Raw genomic sequence first — 18,904 nt, forward strand, 5'->3', positions numbered from 1 at the left:
TGTGTGGCATAGAATTACCTGATTCTCTGAAGTGAGCTCAGAAAATACTGGTTTTCTGAGTGAAAAGTCTTGTTTCATTTGTAGTTATTTTATGTCTTGTGATCTGTTCCAGAAGGAAATAAGAATTGTCTATCCTCAGCACCTTAACAATCTGTTTTTATAAAATGCATTTTGTGTCTCTGCCCTCAGGGCAGAGTTACAAGCAATGTAACATTTCTTAATCTCAGCATATTTTCAACTTTATGGGTTACTTTTTTTTTTCCTTCAGAATTTTTCTGTGCTTTGTATTCCTAGATGCAATTTCAGACTATTACAGCTACTTTTGTGTTCTGCATTTTGTATGCAGTCTCATGCAACCTTCAGAAATCCTAGACAAAGCAAATGATGCCATACACTATGATGAGAAAACGCAGTGAGGAATTTTTACTTTAGCAAGAAACAAATGTTTTCATATACCACAATGAGACAATACAGCAAGGAATTTTTTGCTCTAGCATAGTGTGATGAGCTCCACTGAGCTGCACCTAGGCCAGGACCATTCTCAATACCATTACAGGCTGGGGAATGGTGAAACTGAGAGCAGCCCTGCAGAAACACAGTTGGGGGTACTGGTGGATGAGAAGATGGACATGAGCCATCAATGTGCACTTGCAGCCCAGAAGTCAAATTGCATCCTGGGCTTCACCAAAAGAAGTATGGCCAACAGATCAAGAGAGGTGATTCTGCTACTCTGCTCTGGTGAGACCTCACCTGGAGTACTGTGTCCAGCTGTGGGACCCCCAACACAAGAGAGACATGGAGATGCTGTAGCAGGTCAAGAGGAGGGCCACAAATGTGATCAGAGGATTAGAGCATCTCTCCTGTGAAGACAGGATGAAAGAACTGGAGAAGAGAAGGTTCTGGGGAGACTTTATAGCTACATTTCAATATCTGAAGGGGACCTACAGGAAGGCCTGGTGATGGACTGTTTAGAAGGGCTGGTAGCAATGGAATGAGAGGCAGTGGTTTTAGACTGAAGCATGGTACATTTAGGCTACACATAATGAGAAAGTTTTTTACAATGAGAATTGTAAAAGACTGGAACATGTTTCCCAGGTATGTGGTTGAGGCCCTGTCCCTGCAGACGTTAAAGATCAGACTTCTTGTGGCCCTGGACAGCCTGATCTATTTGGAGGTGTCCCTGCTGACTGCAGGGGGATGGGACAAGATGACCTTTGAGGGCCTCTTCCAACCCAATGCAATCTGTGAATGCTTGAATCAAGAAAAATTTCTTTGCTGGGAGGGTGATGGAACACTGGAACCCCCTGCCCAAAGAGTTTGTGGAATCTCACTCTCTGGAGGCTTTCAAAACACACCTGGAGGTGTTGCTGTGTGGTCTGCCCTAGGTGATCTTCCTTTGGCAGGGGGATTGGGATATATGATCTCCAAAAGTCCCCTCCAGCCCCTGCCATTTGGTGATTCTATGTGTAGGTTTGCAGCACACTGATGTTTTCAGGTGTCTTAGAAACCGTTGCTGTGTTTTAGGGATTGTCTGCACTTACAGAATACGAGGGGTTTACATTTGAGTCAGTAGTTGGGACTCAGTTATTGGAGAATATTGCAAGAAAGTATAATCTTTTTGTCCTTCCTTTTTTTTTTTTTTCAAGTAGTTGGAGTAAATAAGTGGGAGAAAAGCAGATTGTAGCATGAGGAAAACCTGCAGGATAAGGGACATAAAATAAAGGAAGCTAGAGTGAGCTGTGAGATGAATTCAATAAATGAAGTGTTGAGAGGTAACTAAGAGATGTGTGTGTACTGTTAGCTGAGGAAGAAAATATGTCTAAACTGTCAATGAATTAGTCCAAGCTGTAAATTGGATAAAGATTTTTGTGTGCTAAATGAAAGTTTTGGAACAAACTTTTGGGAAAGATGTACAGGTGAGAGTACACAAGTTGGAGGAGCATAATCAATTTAAGAAAGATATTATGAGAATAAAATTGAGCATACAACTGCTTATATATTTAAACAGAAGATACATTTGTGTGCTCCATGTCACTTTTGTATGCAACACAAGTAAGTGCCAATGTTCAGGTCAATTGTTAGTGTTTTTGGCATCAGCTGATAGAACTCTTGTTATACTTAGTGATTTTGTGAAGAACAGTAAAAGTGTTGCCTTTCTAAATCTTTCATAACCATCAGCCCCATGATGGCTACATCAGCATTTTCCCTTTTCCTGGAGGAGAGGGACAGGTTTTTCATTGTGTCTTAGGTAGAGGTTTTGGTTCAGATACTATGTAACTCTTACATGTTACTTTAATCAATTTTTGTTGTTGTTTTGTTCTCTCTTCCCTCCACACCCCCAAAACAAGTACTGGTGTGATCTTTACATGTGCGTGTGTCATTACAGGTATATACTGCTCTGATTAGCATTTTTAAAGGTAGGAGGATGACATGATAGGTTTTCATGAGACTGTGACAAATAGAAGTCATTAATTTACTGTCATGCTCAGTCACAAATAATGTTTCTATTAAATTAAATAGCAACTGTAATATTAACATGTGGGATTTGGGTAGTATTGAGTATGCCTCAGAAATTGTAAACAGGCTATGGTGAAGCAGGAGAAAAAACGTAGGAGATTTTCTTCTGGAATTTGCAGAATCTTAACCTTCACATCCCAGACTTTGTAGCACTCATAACATCATGTTTGCAAGTTTTCACCAGTTTTGGTAACCTCTAGAACTACCTACCCAAGCAAGGAAGGATACAACACAGGGGTTTTGCATGTGGCATTTGTATGGAATCTCATTATTCAGCTGCAGAGACGAGTCATGCACAAGTGTGTTCTTCATTCCTTGGTAATATAATACGTGATTTTAGTTTTTCATTTTCTTCCCAGTGATTTGTCTAAGCTTCCTGAAGTATGAGAATGCAATGCTTTGTCTTACTAACATGTTTTCTATATTTGCCTGTCAGACTTGTTCCCTATATTTTGAACAGGTAGTGAATTAAGTGCTTAGAGCTACAAAAATGCAGCATAAAACATTAATATCTTTGAGGTCAATAGAATCAACTTTTGTTGACTGAGTTCCAGTTTAGCTTCTTGGTGATGGGCTGTCTAAAATTTCTACTTTAGTAATGGACACATCTGATACTTCCTCTGTTCTTTGGGCTATAGTTGAAAATGACCCATTGATTTATGAAAGCAAGTGCTGTGGCATGAAAGGAGATCTTTACTCAAAAAACTGTCACTCCATAACCTTGAAATGCAGAGCAAGGGTTTTGGAATTGGTACCAAAAAAATGGGAAGAACATTTCATAGATTTCAAAGGAGTTTGTGAATGTGAGGCAGTGGTCAGGCCAGCTGAGTTAATGTGAGCCGTTATCCAGGGTTCTATTTGAAGTCAGTTTACTGACCTTGGGAACAGGATTGTTTTCCCGAGGTTTCCTCACTAGAGGCTGTACTGCTGTGCCTATTGGAAAGGTAGGGGGGCTTTGTAGGAAATTAAGCACTGTTAGTAAGGTTTTGAAAATTAGGGAATAAAGGAAAAAACCTGAAAGCCTGACAGAAATGTAGTGGTTCACAATCTTTACTTATCCTTTAGCAGCAGTGCTAAGCAAAGCTGTGCAAAATTGTTTACACGTGGAAGGAGATTGTACCAAACTACCTTGACTTGTCATAGTAGGCAAAATGTACCAGGCTGACTACTCTACCCTGTCTGTTAAATTGTGAGTTGTTTTGCAGTAAATTTACCAGTCAGCAATTCATTTTTAAAACACCAAGCTGCCAAGAGGAATGTCACCTGGAATCCACTCACTTAGTAACAGTCTTTTCCTCTGCAATGTTACAGCTGGCCAGAAAAGTTCTGAGCTAAGCATTTTCTGAAGGCTACCATAGAAGGTTTGAGCTAGTACTACTTCACTCTTATTCCCCCATGTCTTCACGGGCAGACACCACTTTCTCTGAGGTTAAATAGTGGAGCTGACTCATGGGAAGTCATCTTAAAGCTCAGGTTACAGAAAGATGAACAGGCTGGTTTACTGCAAACAGCTTTATATAGGGTTTATGTCTCTTGGTTGCTCTGTAATCCTAGGGAGAGTGGGTATGCAACATTTCCTTTGCTGTTTCTTTCTGTTGCAAAAAAAAGTAGTTCAAACTCAGTGTTTTTCTAAAAAGCTAATCAATCCAGGTGTTAGATCGATACTGCTTAGGGAAATTACTCTTTTGTTCGAAACCCACCACTGGAATTTATTTAAGTACAGCCTACGCATTTAAGATATCCTCTTTTCTAATCCTAAAAGCCACAGTGCATTAGGACAACTTCTCCCCTCCATCAAATGGGAATGAATATAATTTCCTCTCTTTGTATTATTTTCTCTCTTTCTTTGTATGCAAACAAAAGCAGGGTCAGTTGTGAACATGTGTAACAACTGCGTAAAATGAAACAAATGCAAAACAAGGACTCATTAATTTAGAGGCCATTTTATTCTAGATGAAGAAGCATTACAGCAGTGTGGTCCTCAACCCCAAGTCCTCATGTGTCACTCCTGAAAATGAAACTTTCAAATGAAGGTGTTAAAATCAGAATACAACACTCAGTGCTCACAGATATGGAGAGGATGAAGATGAGGAAGTAACTAAGTCATCATAGGAAGTAATTCCAGTCAGTACCTCAGAATCAATACACAAATAGTATGTATAGAGGGGAAACAGCTATAGTACTAACAGCATTTGCAAGAAGTTTGTGACTGTTCTCAGGCAAAATTATTCTGCCTGTGTTACAGAGATGGCAAGATTAGATTAATGCAAGCTGACAGTCTGGAAGTCCAGAAGAAACTATTAAATATTTCTAGAAGAAGAATATAAATAAAGTATTTCTCCTGTTTCATGACCTTCTAACAAAGGCTTAAAGAATGACATTTTGCACTTAAACAAAAATCTCTGAAAGAATCATGAAAGATTAATCTAACTTAAACGCCTGGAAAGCTACCCAACAGACAAAGACCTGTTGGTGTTGATTGACAGCTGAATGAATATGAGCCCGTATGTGCCCAGGTGGCCGAAAAGGTGAATGGCATCCTGATTTGTATCAGGAATACTGTGACAAGAACAAGGGAAGTGATTGTCCTGTCCCCTTGTGCTCCAGGCTCCAGAGTGTCCAGCCCAGTGGGCGGGCACAGGAAATAACATATTTCTGCCCATAAATGCTGCAACTTTATAGATCTGATTGCAAAGCCATTCTCTTTCTCTTTCTTCCCTCTCTGCTCCCATGGGAGATGCTTTCCTATCAAGGTAACAGTCGGGGAGTATCTCAGGCCTCTTTGCCTGTTTAGGCCTAATGCCAGATTAAGAAGGTGGGGAAGAGTGGGGGGCAGGGAGGGCAATCTCAGGCCTGGGCAGCGTGAGACCAGCCTAGCAGTCAGGGGGGAAGAAAGAGACTTGGGGGTTTTGGATGCACCCCAGGTGGGGACAAGGGAAGTGTTAGGCATTTGGGTGTGGTGTAAGGGAACTCTGTATGCTTTGGGATATGCTCACCACTGTGCTTTGTAGTTTTTTGGTAGAATATTAATTGCTTTTCCATTTAAACTTTCCATCACTATCCAATCCATTTGTGTGAGCATCATTCTTTTACTCCTTTTGGGGCACTAGAGCATCTATCCTGCTCTAAACTAGGAGAGTTTGTGACATGTTATTCTTACTCCATGTGTTCGTGCTGAAAGCACAAGCAGATTACAGTTAAAAGCTGCTCAAGCAGTAGTAGAGTAGTGCTGGATTTTGCACACTCCTTGGCTATTAAACTCCTTCTTGCTTCTTTGCAGTGATAGTATCATAGTATCATAGTATCATTCAGGGTTGGAAGGGACCACAAGGATCATCTAGTTCCAACCCCCCTGCCATGGGCAGGGACAACCCACACTAGATCAGGCTGCCCAGAGCCTCATCCAGCCTGGTCTTAAACACCCCTAGGGACGGGGCCTCGACCACCTCCCTGGACAACCCATTCCAGGGCTTCACCACTCTCATGGTGAAGAACCTCCTCCTCACATCCAGCCTGAATCTCCCCACCTCCAGCTTCATTCCATTCCCCCTAGTCCTATCACTACCTGACATCCTGAGAAGTCCTTCCCCAGCCTTCCTGTAGGCCCCCTTCAGATACTGGAAGGCGACAATTAGGTCTCCTCGGAGCCTTCTCTTCTGCAGACTGAACAGCCCCAACTCCTCCAGTCTGTCCTCATAGGAGAGGTGCTCCAGCCCTCTGATCATCCTCATGGCCCTTCTCTGGACACGCTCCAGCACCTCCACATCCCTCTTGTAATAGGGGCTCCAGAACTGGACACAGTACTCCGGGTGGGGTCTCACCAGAGCTGAGTAGAGGGGGAGGATCACCTCCCTCGACCTGCTAGCCACACTTCTCCTGATGCAGCCCAGGATCTGATTGGCTTTGCGGGCTGCAAGTGCACACTGAGAGCTCATGTTGAGCTTTTTGTCCACCAGCACCCCCAAGTCTCTCTCCTCAGGGCTACCCTCCAGCCAGTCACTGCCCAGCATGTATTTGTGCCTGGGATTGCCTCGACCCAGATGCAGGACCCTGCACTTGCTCCTACTGAACTTCATGAGGTTGGCTTGTGCCCACCTCTCCAGCCTGTCAAGGTCCCTCTGGATGGCCTCCCTTCCCTCCAGTGTGTCTGCTGCACCACACAGCTTGGTGTCATCAGCAAACATGCTGAGGGTGCACTCAATGCCACTGTCCATGTCCCCCACAAAGATGTTGAATAAGACAGGTCCCAGGACTGATCCCTGAGGGACTCCACTTGTCACTGGCCTCCACTGGGACATGGAGCCATTGACAGCCACTCTTTGGGTGCGGCCATCAAGCCAGTTCCTTATCCATCTAGTGGTCCACCCATCAAACCTATGTGTCACCAGTTTGGAGACCAGGATGTGGTGCGGGACAGTGTCGAAGGCTTTGCTCAGGTCCAGGTAAATGACATCAGTTGCTCGCCCCTCATCTATTAATTTTGTCACCTGCTCATAGAAGGCCACCAGGTTGGTCAGGCAGGATTTGCCCTTGGCAAAGCCATGCTGACCCTTCCCAATCACCTCTTCACTATTCTTTTGAGCGAGTAGTGACTCCAGGAGGATCTGTTCCATGATCTTTCCAGGCACAGAGGTGAGACTGACTGGCCTGTAGTTCCCTGGTTCCTCCTTCTTGCCCTTTTTGAAGATGGGGGCAATGTTTCCCCTTTTCCAGTCTGTGGGGACTTCACCAGACTGCCAGGACTTTTGAAATATAATAGAGAGGGGTTTAGCAACCTCATCTGCCAGTTCTCTCAGCACCCGTGGGTGTAACCCGTCGGGTCCCATGGACTTGAACTTGGACTGCTGAGTGCAGGGGGCTGGACTGAAGGAGCTTTGGAGCTCTCTTCCAACCCAAACCATTTTAGCCTGGAGAAGAGGAGGCTCAGGGGAGACCTTCTTGCTCTCTCCAACTCCCTGAAGGGAGGTTGTAGCCAGGTGGGGGTTGGTCTCTTCTGCCAGGCACCCAGCACCAGAACAAGAGGACATAGTCTCAAGCTGTGCCAGGGGAGGTTCAGGCTGAAGGTGAGGAGAAAGTTCTTCCCAGAAAGAGTAATGTGCCATAGGGATGTGCTGCCCAGGGAGGTGGTGGAGTCACCATCCCTGGAGGTGTTCAGGAGGGGACTGGATGTGGCACTTGGTGCCATGGTTTAGTTAGCCATGAGGTGCTGGGTGACAGGTTGGACTTGGCGACCTCTGAGGTCTTTTCCAACCTTATGGATTCTATGACTCTGTGACACCCCCAAAGCCCTCTCCTCCAGCCTGGATTTGTGCTTGGGATTGCCCTGACCCAGGTGCAGGCCCTTGCCCTTGGCCCTGTTGCACTTCATGACTCACAAAGGCTTTGTCTCTGGGATGACTGCAGGTAGTCTTGTCAGAGACTGGGAGTTACCATTTGCCTGGGGGCAAGGCCACACAAATCCAACTTATCAGAGAGCAACCATGACTGAGCAATGAAAACAAACTTAGATGCCTGAGCTGTTTTGCCAAACACAGCTCTAATGAACTGCTCAAATCTGAAGGCTGACTCTCAGCTGCATCTGAAATTTGGATGCATCTGAGGACCCAAAAAAAACCCAACCCCCAAAACTTAAACCCCAGAAGTAGCCAAGATGGACATCTCAGTTTCTGCCCTAGAAAATTAAGCACTCTTAGCACCAACAGAACCTCCACCTTGGACTTCCGAAGGGCGAACTTCAGCCTATTTAAAAAACTTGTCTGCAAAGTCCCCTGGGTACCAGCCCTCATGAACCAAGGGGTTCAGGAGGGTTGGACCTACTTCAAACAGGAGCTCTTGAAGGCACAGGAATTGGCGGTTCCCACGTACCGGAAGGCAAGCCGGCGGGGAAGGCGACCAGCCTGGATGAGCAAGCAGCTCCTGGAGGATTTAAGGGGGAAGAGGAGGCTGTATCACCTTTGGAAGGAGGGGAAGGCTTCTCGAGGTATGTTCAAGGAAGCTGTTAGATTATGTAGGAATAAAATTAGGGAGGCTAAGGCCCAGCTGGAACTGAAGCTGGCCACCTCAGTCAAAGATAATAAAAAGCATTTTTATAAATATATTAACAATAAGAAGAAGGGCAGGAAGAACCTGAACTCCCTAGTGGACCTGGAGGGGAACACAGTTACTGAGGATGAGGATAAAGCTGAGGTCCTGAACACCTTCTTTGCCTCAATGTTTAACAGCAAGGCAGGAGTTCAGGACGAGTGGTCTCCGGAGCGGGGCGTTGGGGTCGGGGAGCAGAGTAATACCCTGGAAATCCATGAGGAGTTAGTTCGGGACCTGCTGAGCCACTTGGATATCCACAAGTCCATGGGACCAGATGGGATCCATCCTAGGGTGCTGAGAGAGCTGGTGGATGTGCTAGCTAGGCCACTCTCCATCATTTTCCTCCAGTCCTGGCTCACTGGTGAGGTCCCAGATGACTGGAAACTGGCAAACGTGGTCCCCATCCACAAGAAGGGTCAGATGGAGGAACCTGGAAACTACAGGCCGGTCAGCCTGACCTCAGTGCCAGGGAAAGTGATGGAGCAGATTATCCTGGCAGCAATAACTGCGCACCTGAAGGATGGCCAAGGGCTCAGGTCCAGCCAACATGGATTCAGGAAGGGCAGATCCTGCCTCTCCAACCTGATCTCTTTCTATGATCAGGTGACCCGCCTGGTGGATGTGGGGAGGCCTGTGGATGTGGTCTACCTAGACTTCAGCAAGGCCTTTGACACCGTCCCCCACAGCAAACTGCTGACTAAGCTGTCAGCCTGTGGATTGGACCACTACACTCTGTGCTGGGTTAGGAACTGGCTGGAGGGCCGGGCCCAGAGAGTGGTGGTGAACGGTGCCGCATCCAGCTGGAGGCCAGTCACCAGTGGTGTCCCCCAGGGATCAGTGCTGGGCCCTGTACTCTTCAACATATTCGTTGATGATCTGGATGAAGGGGTAGAGTCAGTCATCAGCAAGTTTGCAGATGACACAAAGTTAGGGGCAGATGTTAGTCAATTAGAGGGTAGAAAGGCTCTGCAGAGGGACCTCGACCGACTGGACAGATGGGCAGAGTCCAATGGGATGGCTTTCAACAAGTCCAAGTGCCGAGTGCTGCACTTTGGCTACGGCAATCCCATGCAGAGCTATAGGCTGGGGTCGGAGTGGCTGGAGAGCTCCCAGACAGAGAGGGACCTGGGTGTGCTGATCGACAGCCACCTGAATATGAGCCAGCAGTGTGCCCAGGTGGCCAGGAGGGCCAATAGCATTCTGGCCTGCATTAGGAATAGTGTGGCCAGCAGGAGCAGGGAGGTCATAGTGCCCCTGTACTCTGCTCTGGTTAGGCCGCACCTTGAGTACTGTGTCCAGTTCTGGGCTCCTCAGTTTAAGAAGGACATTGAGACACTTGAGCGTGTCCAGAGAAGGGCAACAAGGCTGGTGAGAGGCCTTGAACACAAGCCCTATGAGGAGAGGCTGAGGGAGCTGGGATTGTTTAGCCTGGAGAAGAGGAGGCTCAGGGGTGACCTTATTGCCCTCTACAACTACCTGAAGGGTGGTTGTAGCCAGGAGGGAGTTGGCCTCTTCTCCCAGGCAACCAGCACCAGAACAAGGGGACACAGTCTCAAGCTGTGCCAGGGGAGGTTCAGACTCGAGGTGAGGAGGAAGTTCTTCACCGAGCGAGTCATTCGGCATTGGAATGGGTTGCCCAGGGAGGTGGTTGAGTCATCGACCCTGGAGGCATTCAAGGGGAGATTGGACGTGGCACTTGGTGCCATGGTCTAGTCATGGGGTCTGTGGTGTCAGGTTGGACTCGATGATCCTCGAGGTCCTTTCCAACCTAAGTGATACTGTGATACTGTGATACTGTGATGGTGAAGAACCTCCTCCTCACGTCCAACCTGAATCTCCCCACCTCCAGCTTCATTCCATTCCCCCTAGTCCTATCACTCCCTGAGATCCTGAGAAGTCCTTCCCCAGCCTTCCTGTAGGCCCCCTTCAGATACTGGAAGGCCACAATTAGGTCACCTCGGAACCTTCTCCTCTGCAGACTGAACAGCCCCAACTCCTTCAGTCTGTCCTCATAGGAGAGGTGCTCCAGCCCTCTGATCATCCTCATGGCCCTTCTCTGGACACGTTCCAGCACCTCCATATCCCTCTTGTAATAGGGGCTCCAGAACTGGACACAGTACTCCGGGTGGGGTCTCACCAGAGCTGAGTAGAGGGGGAGGATCACCTCCCTTGACCTCCTAGCCAGACTTCTCCTGATGCAGCCCAGGATCTGATTGGCTTTGCGGGCTGCAAGTAAACATTGAGAGCTCATGTTGAGCTTCTCGTCCACCAGCACTTCCAAGTCTCTCTCCTCAGGGCTGCTTTCCAGCCAGTCACTGCCCAGCCTGGATTTGTGCCTGGGATTGCCTCGACCCAGATGCAGGACCCTGCACTAGGTCTTGTTGAACCTCATGAAGTTGGCTTGTGCCCACCTCTCCAGCCTGTCAAGGTCCCTCTGGATGGCCTCCCTTCCCTCCAGCGTGTCTGCTGCACCACACAGCTTGGTGTCATCAGCAAACTTGCTGAGGGTGCACTCAATGCCACTGTCCATAACAGGTGATCCCAACTGTTGTCTCTAGGACAACTCTTCCGTGAACTCAGGGCTGAGCTGATATCCTGGCCCTCTGATAAACGTTGGAGTAGTAAAACTAGACCTGAGATTTCTGAAAAAATTACCTCAGCTGGACTGAAAGTGTTGCGTTGTAGAAATTCTCTGCTTTGCTCTCTGCCAGTAGATGTCTGTCTCTAAACCTCTAGTACAAAACTTGAGCTGTAAAACTCTTCTCTAAGCAACAGTTAACATTAAAGTTTGCAACAATTGATAGTCTAAAATATTAAGAATTGAAAACTTCAAATTTAGGAATAGAAGTTTTACATGGTAATTTGAACACACAGTTTAATCTGCACAGCCTGCAAAGGGGTCCAAGTGAGTACAGAGACCTTTTACTTGCATTATTTATTTCTTTAAGCAGCCATAGCCAAATTATCTATTCAACTCATAATCCTAATAAACTACTTCAAAAAGTGGAAAATAGATAGTCTGTAGTTGTGTTTGTTCACTGCTAATAAAGACATTCTTTAAAAAGTAATCACAACTCTGTGGAGAACAAAAAGATAAAGAAACCCAGCAGAAAATCCAGGTGGTTATGAATAATAATTTATAGCTATCTTTCAGATTTAAGAGGATAATCCATCTCTATTGTATGCAATCGAAAGAATCCCTTCCTGAGAGTTTATAATACATTACTTACAGAAAAAAAAGATCACTTGTGCTGTGGAGTTCGTTCTCAGTGATAATGTATGTCTTGTGATGTGCTGCATTTTAGATATTACTATTATATCCTAATTATTCTAAGTCCAGCTTTTTTGTACCCAGCCATCCCACAAGTTTTCTGGCTGCATTTGTCAGTTCATTTGGTTTCCTTCTACTCCTTTACAATCTGTCAGCAGACAGCAACATTTTCATTTCTGCTAGCTGCATTAGTTAGATTCCCCTCAGTGTGCAATCTGCTCTGCATTCATTTTGCCACACTCTGTGCTGAATTTGTAATTGTGTCTAGAAATAGTAACAGACAGTTGGTCACTTGGAAAATGGGACAACTAAGAAATGACAACATTACTGTACTTAAACAGAAATTGACAAATGGTATAGAAGATCGTTTAATAATAAAGCACTTTGTTTATGATAAGAGTATTAGGATTGAAATTTCTCAGCCATGTGAAATTTGGGGTTTTAAGAGAATATTAATATATTGTAATTCAAATTTGCAGTCTCCATCTTTAGACCTTCACCACCATTTGTAAAGTATTCCAAACTTGGTACTCTGTAAGATGACATGCCCCCAGTGATTAAATGCTGAGTGAGGATTTGCTCCAGTCTCCCATATGCAGTTCGACTCAAGTAGGGCAACCAGGAAATTTTTTGTTGCCTGTGTCTGATTATATTGCTTTTTCCATGAATTATGGTTTGAGACTTGCATGTCAGCTGAAAATATCCTGTCATCAATATGTCATTTTAGTGTAGTATTAGAATATCATGCAACTCTCAGCACTGAAGTTCTTTTCTGTGTTGTGTTTGTATTCATAAGCATAATCTCTAATCTGACTTTCAAATATCTTCAAAGCATGCTAGATACTTGGAAAAAAATTAATCATGCATTCAAAAAATACCAAAACTGATCAATGCTCCTGAAACAGAACCTTTTGGCCTTTTTCTGTGTAAATGCAGAGCAAAATATATTCATTTCCAACTAGCAACAACTTGTGAACAGAGATGTTTATAACAGCACCTACTTCTGCAATATGAAATGTTTCTTTATTAAAACTATGCATTTGTGTTAGGAGCACAGCAGCAAATTTATACTAAAATCCTCAACAGGAAACCTTTGAATATGTACTCACATTTTCAGTTGGGAAGGCTTTTGCCTGACAGCTGTGTTGGAAGTGTTCATTAGAGTAACCACTGTAAGAAACAGAAGTTACTGAGAGAGTTTGTCTCTTTTTAGCTTGTGTTAACGAGGTAGTGTGACAGGCACTGCATTCAGGACTCATTAAGAACAAATGGCTTTGCAGAGATAGGCAAGAACTGGGGATAAAGAACTAGAGATATTAACAATTAGACTGGTACTACCCTAGTTTAAAAGATTAAATCCTCACTGAAAGAGAGAGGTCATACAGGATTTTGCAGATGTCATCATTTAAAGAGAGAGATTATAAAAATAATTTTATACATTTTTGAAAGCATAATGTAAGAGATTTTTCTCAACACATAATAGCATATTCATTTCATTAAGCTTTGTAAATGATGAGGTCCTCTCATCTTGGTACATATTGCTGCTATTTTCCTGTGTTATGTACAACTTCATTGTCAAATACAGACATGCCTTAGAACTCTTGTTTGTATTCAGGCCGATGGGCAAAAATCAGATAAAACACATCGTGCCAAATGTTTACCAGATGTCTGAAGTGCTTTAGAAGTGCATCTATAATATGACTAAATTGCCATAAAAGGGAGTAAAGATTGTCAGTGTAAGTAAGCTGAAAGTGCATGAAAGCGAGATGGGAGAATTGGTAAAATTGATGTAGTATAGATTAGACTTGAGCTTTATCACTGTTTCAAAGTGTCATAGTATATTAGCTTGCAATGAAATATACTGGTCTGAAGAAGTACACAATGATGTTTCACTGCAATATGAATTTCAGTGAAGCTTAGTAGCTGAGTATATTCTCAATATAAATCTGACAGGCCAGTTGCTGCTTGGGAGATAATTTGCATCAAAAAAAATCGATGAAGAGTGATGGCAAGGTTTAGTGCAGTACTGTTTCAGATAGACTAGGAAACGGAATACAGAATAGAAATCTTTCAGATTAGTAAAATAGATAGTTTAACAGGGAACGCCAATTGATTTTGGCAGAACACAGGAACCATGTGGAAATTTGGGCCATTCATAAATTTACTGAAATTATTGGAATAAATTATAGAAATTAAATTTATGTGTCCTTTCTCCTACCAAGGAAAACTACCCAATCTTCCCATATTGAATGATGTGATTGTAAAAGGTACAGATTTTTGCAAGAGATAGGCTGGGAGAGTTGCAGGTACCTGGGAAGGTAGGATCTTGCAAACTGAAGTAGTCTCAAATATTAATTGGGATTTTAATAACCCTCAACAATGAGGAAGTATTGAGGTAGAATACCACACTGTGGTAATACATCACAGTCATTTTGGCAAAACTAGGCATTGCTTGCACTGCCTGAAGGTCAAGATTGGTTTGAGTCTTACACGATTTAACTGATAGGATTGCAACTGACCTAATCTTTAATGCATTGTTCATTCAAAATGTGTATATTACTCAAATACAGATATGCTTCTTACTGACATTTAATATAATTTAAACTATTCTTCAGTTTCAGAGAATGGTTTATGCATTTGAACTGATAGTAGGGATAGGGAATTTTTCTAGACATGCATTTTGTAGAACTCAAACAAAAATGTGCTGTCAATTTGCTGGTCAATGGGTCTTTGGTTATGTAAATGCTAAGGTTTTACCTATATATCTTTTGTGCAGCCATCTGAGAAATGCCTTTCAGGTAGGATCTAGTGATGACTCATCCTGGCTTCAGGAGACCACTCCTGGAATAGCTTCTGATTCACTAAAATCACCCACAGAAAAAAACCTCTTTGTTGCAAAGGTTTTGCATGTGGTTCATTTAGGTCTGTTGTTGTAACACCTTTTGAATTTATTCTTTTGTCTTTTTCTGTTGTGGCTTACAGAGTCCAGTTTTCCTTTACAAGTGCAATGCTCTTCCAATTGAAACCAAAACTAGAGGTTGAGATGGTATGTTACAAGGAAGTACTGCTTGTTTACTCCACCATTTATAGTGAGCTATTTTAGCCCAGGCAAGTCAACATTATTAAGTTATTTCTCAGTGTTCATTATACTGACTGAATACTTGCCATCATATAATTCTGTGTATTATTGACAGATCATTCAGTTAATAGATCCTTCACAATGATTCTAAAGTGTAAATAATAAAAGGAAATAACAAAAGGAAAATACCTTTTGCTTGATGGTACTCTTTCTGTTACTGTGAGCTGATTTATCATATCCATGAACTTTTGAAATGTATTTTGAAAATATAGTTGGGGGATTGTTTTATTTACTCAGGGTCCTGTAGGTAAATACAGACCATCTTTCTACACCAAGCTGACTTTACTCCTGCTAAAAGCTGCAACTCAAAGCCCTTCAGTATAGTTTTGAAGTATTTTATTACTATGTATAGCAGCTAAAATTATTTCTCAGATTGTTTCTGATAGAGGTGGGCTGGTTCCCAGTGGACACATTGTTCTTCTTGCCTCATCTAGAATGAAAAAAATCATAGAAAATAAGCGAAAGGGAAGAGGACTTGGTCAGGAAATAAACTTGGTAGTTTTCCTTTTGATTAAGGCAGGATCAGGGCACCCCAACAGTGTGACAATCCTCTGCTGTACAGTGAAAAATGGATGTAGTTAAGGAAGGCTTTGTTTCTCCTTTGTGGTGGCCTACATATTACTATCCTTTTAGTTTTAACTAAAGATTAAATTGAAGTAACACTGTTGGGCAATATTGCTCTATTAGGAAAAAAAATTCTGATTAGAATCTGTAATTTCTGTGCAATCAAATGGAAGAATAGAAAAACATTGATTAGGAAGATCATATAACTGGCTGGTTGTATCAGGTTATCCAGCTGCTTTTTACTGTCACAAAACAACTGTTAGATATATATGGAGATCTGGGTCATGGTCAGTTAAATAACACACAGTGCTTAGGTCAAAAAAGTATGGCAAGAAACCATCTACTTTTATGTAGTAGGTATTGCTGAGGAGGAGAATTTACCTATGTGAGCACAGGCAGTCATTTTGTTGATATAAACCATGCTTCACTCTTGGCTTTACAAGCACAGCTGTATGGATAAAGTTGTACCAATAAAGACTTGAAATGATGGCTTTTCAAATGGTAGTTGTGCTGGTGTTCTGTTTAGAATTTGTGCATTGCAGAGGGGTCGTTTAAGTTGCAGTCTCTGCCTGTCCCATAGAAAATGAGTTGTTTACATTCATCCTGCAAATAATTCTGATGCCGTTATGAAAAGATGCAAAACACAAGGAAATTGTGTTCAAACATTGTATGCGTACTCAATTTAAAAGCTCTGCCTTCACTTGTGAGACAATTTACTGTTGCTGCTTCATCACCACCTTACTCACTGCCTACAATACACCAGAGTTTGAATAAGTTTTTGCTGTAAGGTTTTTTGGGTTGTTTTGAGATCAGGAAGATCAGTGGACACTTACTGTAAACAAAAAGGAACACTAGAGGGGTATTTGTTAGAGCATGTGATTATCTCATGTGACCTGATGGGTTTTGCTACAGGAGATCAACAAAACTGTATTAGAAAGTGTGCATAAAGGCCACAAGTAATTTCAAAAAGGTAAAGAGAAAGTACATTTATAGTTAGCTCTTGCAGTGAAAGGCAGGCCCCATGGCCAAACCCAGAAATTTGATGTTGTCAGATGGACACTGACAGAAATATGAGCAGAAAGGTTCCCATACATGCATGATCTCTGCTTTTATCGGTCTGGGTCTTTTGGGGATTGACTCTTGAGGAAAACTTTGAAGCATATATTAGACTCTTTAAGTTTCTTTTAACTGTAAAACAGTACAATGCAGAGATTGTTGGTCTTTAATGGAGTAGCAGAATTTGTTTCTCTTCAAGTTTCCCACTTGATATTAGGTGCCTGCCATCATACAGGAAAATGAAATCACTATGATCAAGAGATGTAACTGTGTGGTGGTTTGAAATTCTCCCCACACACACACTCCCCCCAACATTAAATTTGCTAGATCAGCTCAGTTGAAAGCAAATGAAAGCTACTTTCTACTTTCTGTTCAAGGTCTGTGAAAAAAAATATTAAAGGCATGGCCTAAAACTACCTCCAAGTGAAGAGTAAACTAAGCTGTGATGAAGGCTGCATTTGATTTCATTGATTACAATAACCCATTTTCCTTATTGTCCTTCTAGCTATTATTAGTCACCTAATCTCTTGGAAGTGAAATGTCAAAACCAGAAAACTAGCAAAGGAGATACAGAGTTCTGATATGATTTAAACAAAGAAAAATAAAAAAGAAAGGCTCTTTAGAGGGTCATGACATGGTCAGAGCAACAGACAATTGAAAGAAAAGCCAGATCAGCCCTGTTTTGCACAAACTGAAATGGGCTTGCAGAAATGAGAGTGATCCCTTCTAAAAGACGAGTTCCAAAGGATCATGCCCATGATATTTGGGGAAGAGATCAATATTTGAATGTGGTCAGATGTCTGCTGAGTGACAGATCCTGTCGCTATTAAGAGGAAAACTGTCAAATGTTTTGACACTCCAAAGACTGTTGAAGGCAATGCCAATAAATCAAGCAAGAAAACTCACAAAATCATAAAACCATAACACAGTGTAGGTTGGAAGGGACCTTTGGGAGTCTAACCCCTTGCTAAGGCAAAGCTAATTTCAAATTAGATCATGTAGCTCAGGGGTTTTCCAGGCACATTTTGAATATTTCCAAGGATATTCCTCATTCTCTGGGCAGCATAGCTTGGAACTAGACTTAGTTGTGAATATGTTGTGGGATTTTGTCATATCTGAGCAGAGTCCTCATTGCTGTGGAGTGGGACAGTTTTCTTGTGTCCTTTAACTGTGTGCACAGCAGTCTGGCTGTTACTTTTCTGTGACTAGGCGTTAATTAGCTACAGACAGTATCACAGATAGTTCCTTAATGTTCTTTTCTCAGGCTGATCACAGGTTGTCCTTAACACCTTATGTTCTCCAGCCCCCTCACCATCTTGTTGAACCTCTATTAGATTCACCCCAATATATCAATATTGCTCTTCTACTAGGAAGTCACAATCAACTTGTTGTCCTCCAAGACTCCCTTTTCAGCAAAGCTGTTTTCTGGCCAACTCGTCCTCAGTCTTTACATGGGCTTATTCCCTTCCAGATGCAAAAATTGGCACTCATATTTGTTTAGCTTTCAGAGTTTTCTGTTGGAACTTCAAGCCCCATAATATTTTGCTCCAGTCAGTACATTAATTTTTGAAGCTGGCATGACTGCATCATGGTATGAATTGAGAGCAGCAGATTCAACTCAGCCCATGACTCTTTGCTCTCCATACTATCATCCTGTCCCCCTACTGAGTGTCATATGAAAACTATCTGTAGATTTACTCCATTCTATCTACAGATACAGTTGCTGACCATGCCAAATGCCCAGAAAGAGACAAACCTGCTGCTCTCACCTTGGCCACACAGCCACTCATCTCACTGTAAAAATTTATCAGGTTGATCAGATTAAAATTGTCCTTGGTTAATCTGTGCTAGGTGTTCTCAGTTATAGTCTTCTCCTTCCTGTACTTTCTTTTGACAAAGATTTCCTCCATAATCCTCCAGGGGCAGATGTTAGGCTGGCCAGTCTATAATTCCCAAAATCTTCCACAATGCCTTTTTTGAAGATGGATGTGATATGTGTTTTTTCACAAGTCTGAGATCAGATCTTCCCTGTGAAGATAAAAAATACAGTAGGTATTGTGGCAGTTTTAGGCTATGCCTGCAAAACTAGCTGCAGATTTCAAGCAGAAAAGTAGAAAAATATAAATAATTCACTACTGGGTGCAAAAAGGAAAACAAAAGATTGTTCTAAACAAACTCCTTGGGCAGTTGTACTATAACATCTTACACATTTTACTTCCATTCCCATTCCTTTTCTTTTTCTCCTGTGGTCTTAGCTGTTCTGCTTCACTTGG

General features: G+C 42.8%; 1 protein-coding gene across 1 annotated transcript in view; it reads left to right on the forward strand.

The window, feature by feature from the left end:
* The window catches only part of LOC137444200 (ephrin type-A receptor 6-like), a 183,505-nt gene that overhangs the window by 41,079 nt on the left and 123,522 nt on the right, over positions 1-18,904 (forward strand). The window lies entirely within an intron of this gene.

Source organism: Melanerpes formicivorus, unplaced genomic scaffold (genome assembly GCF_026170545.1).
Source record: "Melanerpes formicivorus ecotype bairdi unplaced genomic scaffold, bMelFor1.0.p_v2 SCAF_11, whole genome shotgun sequence".
Lineage (NCBI taxonomy): Eukaryota > Metazoa > Chordata > Aves > Piciformes > Picidae > Melanerpes > Melanerpes formicivorus.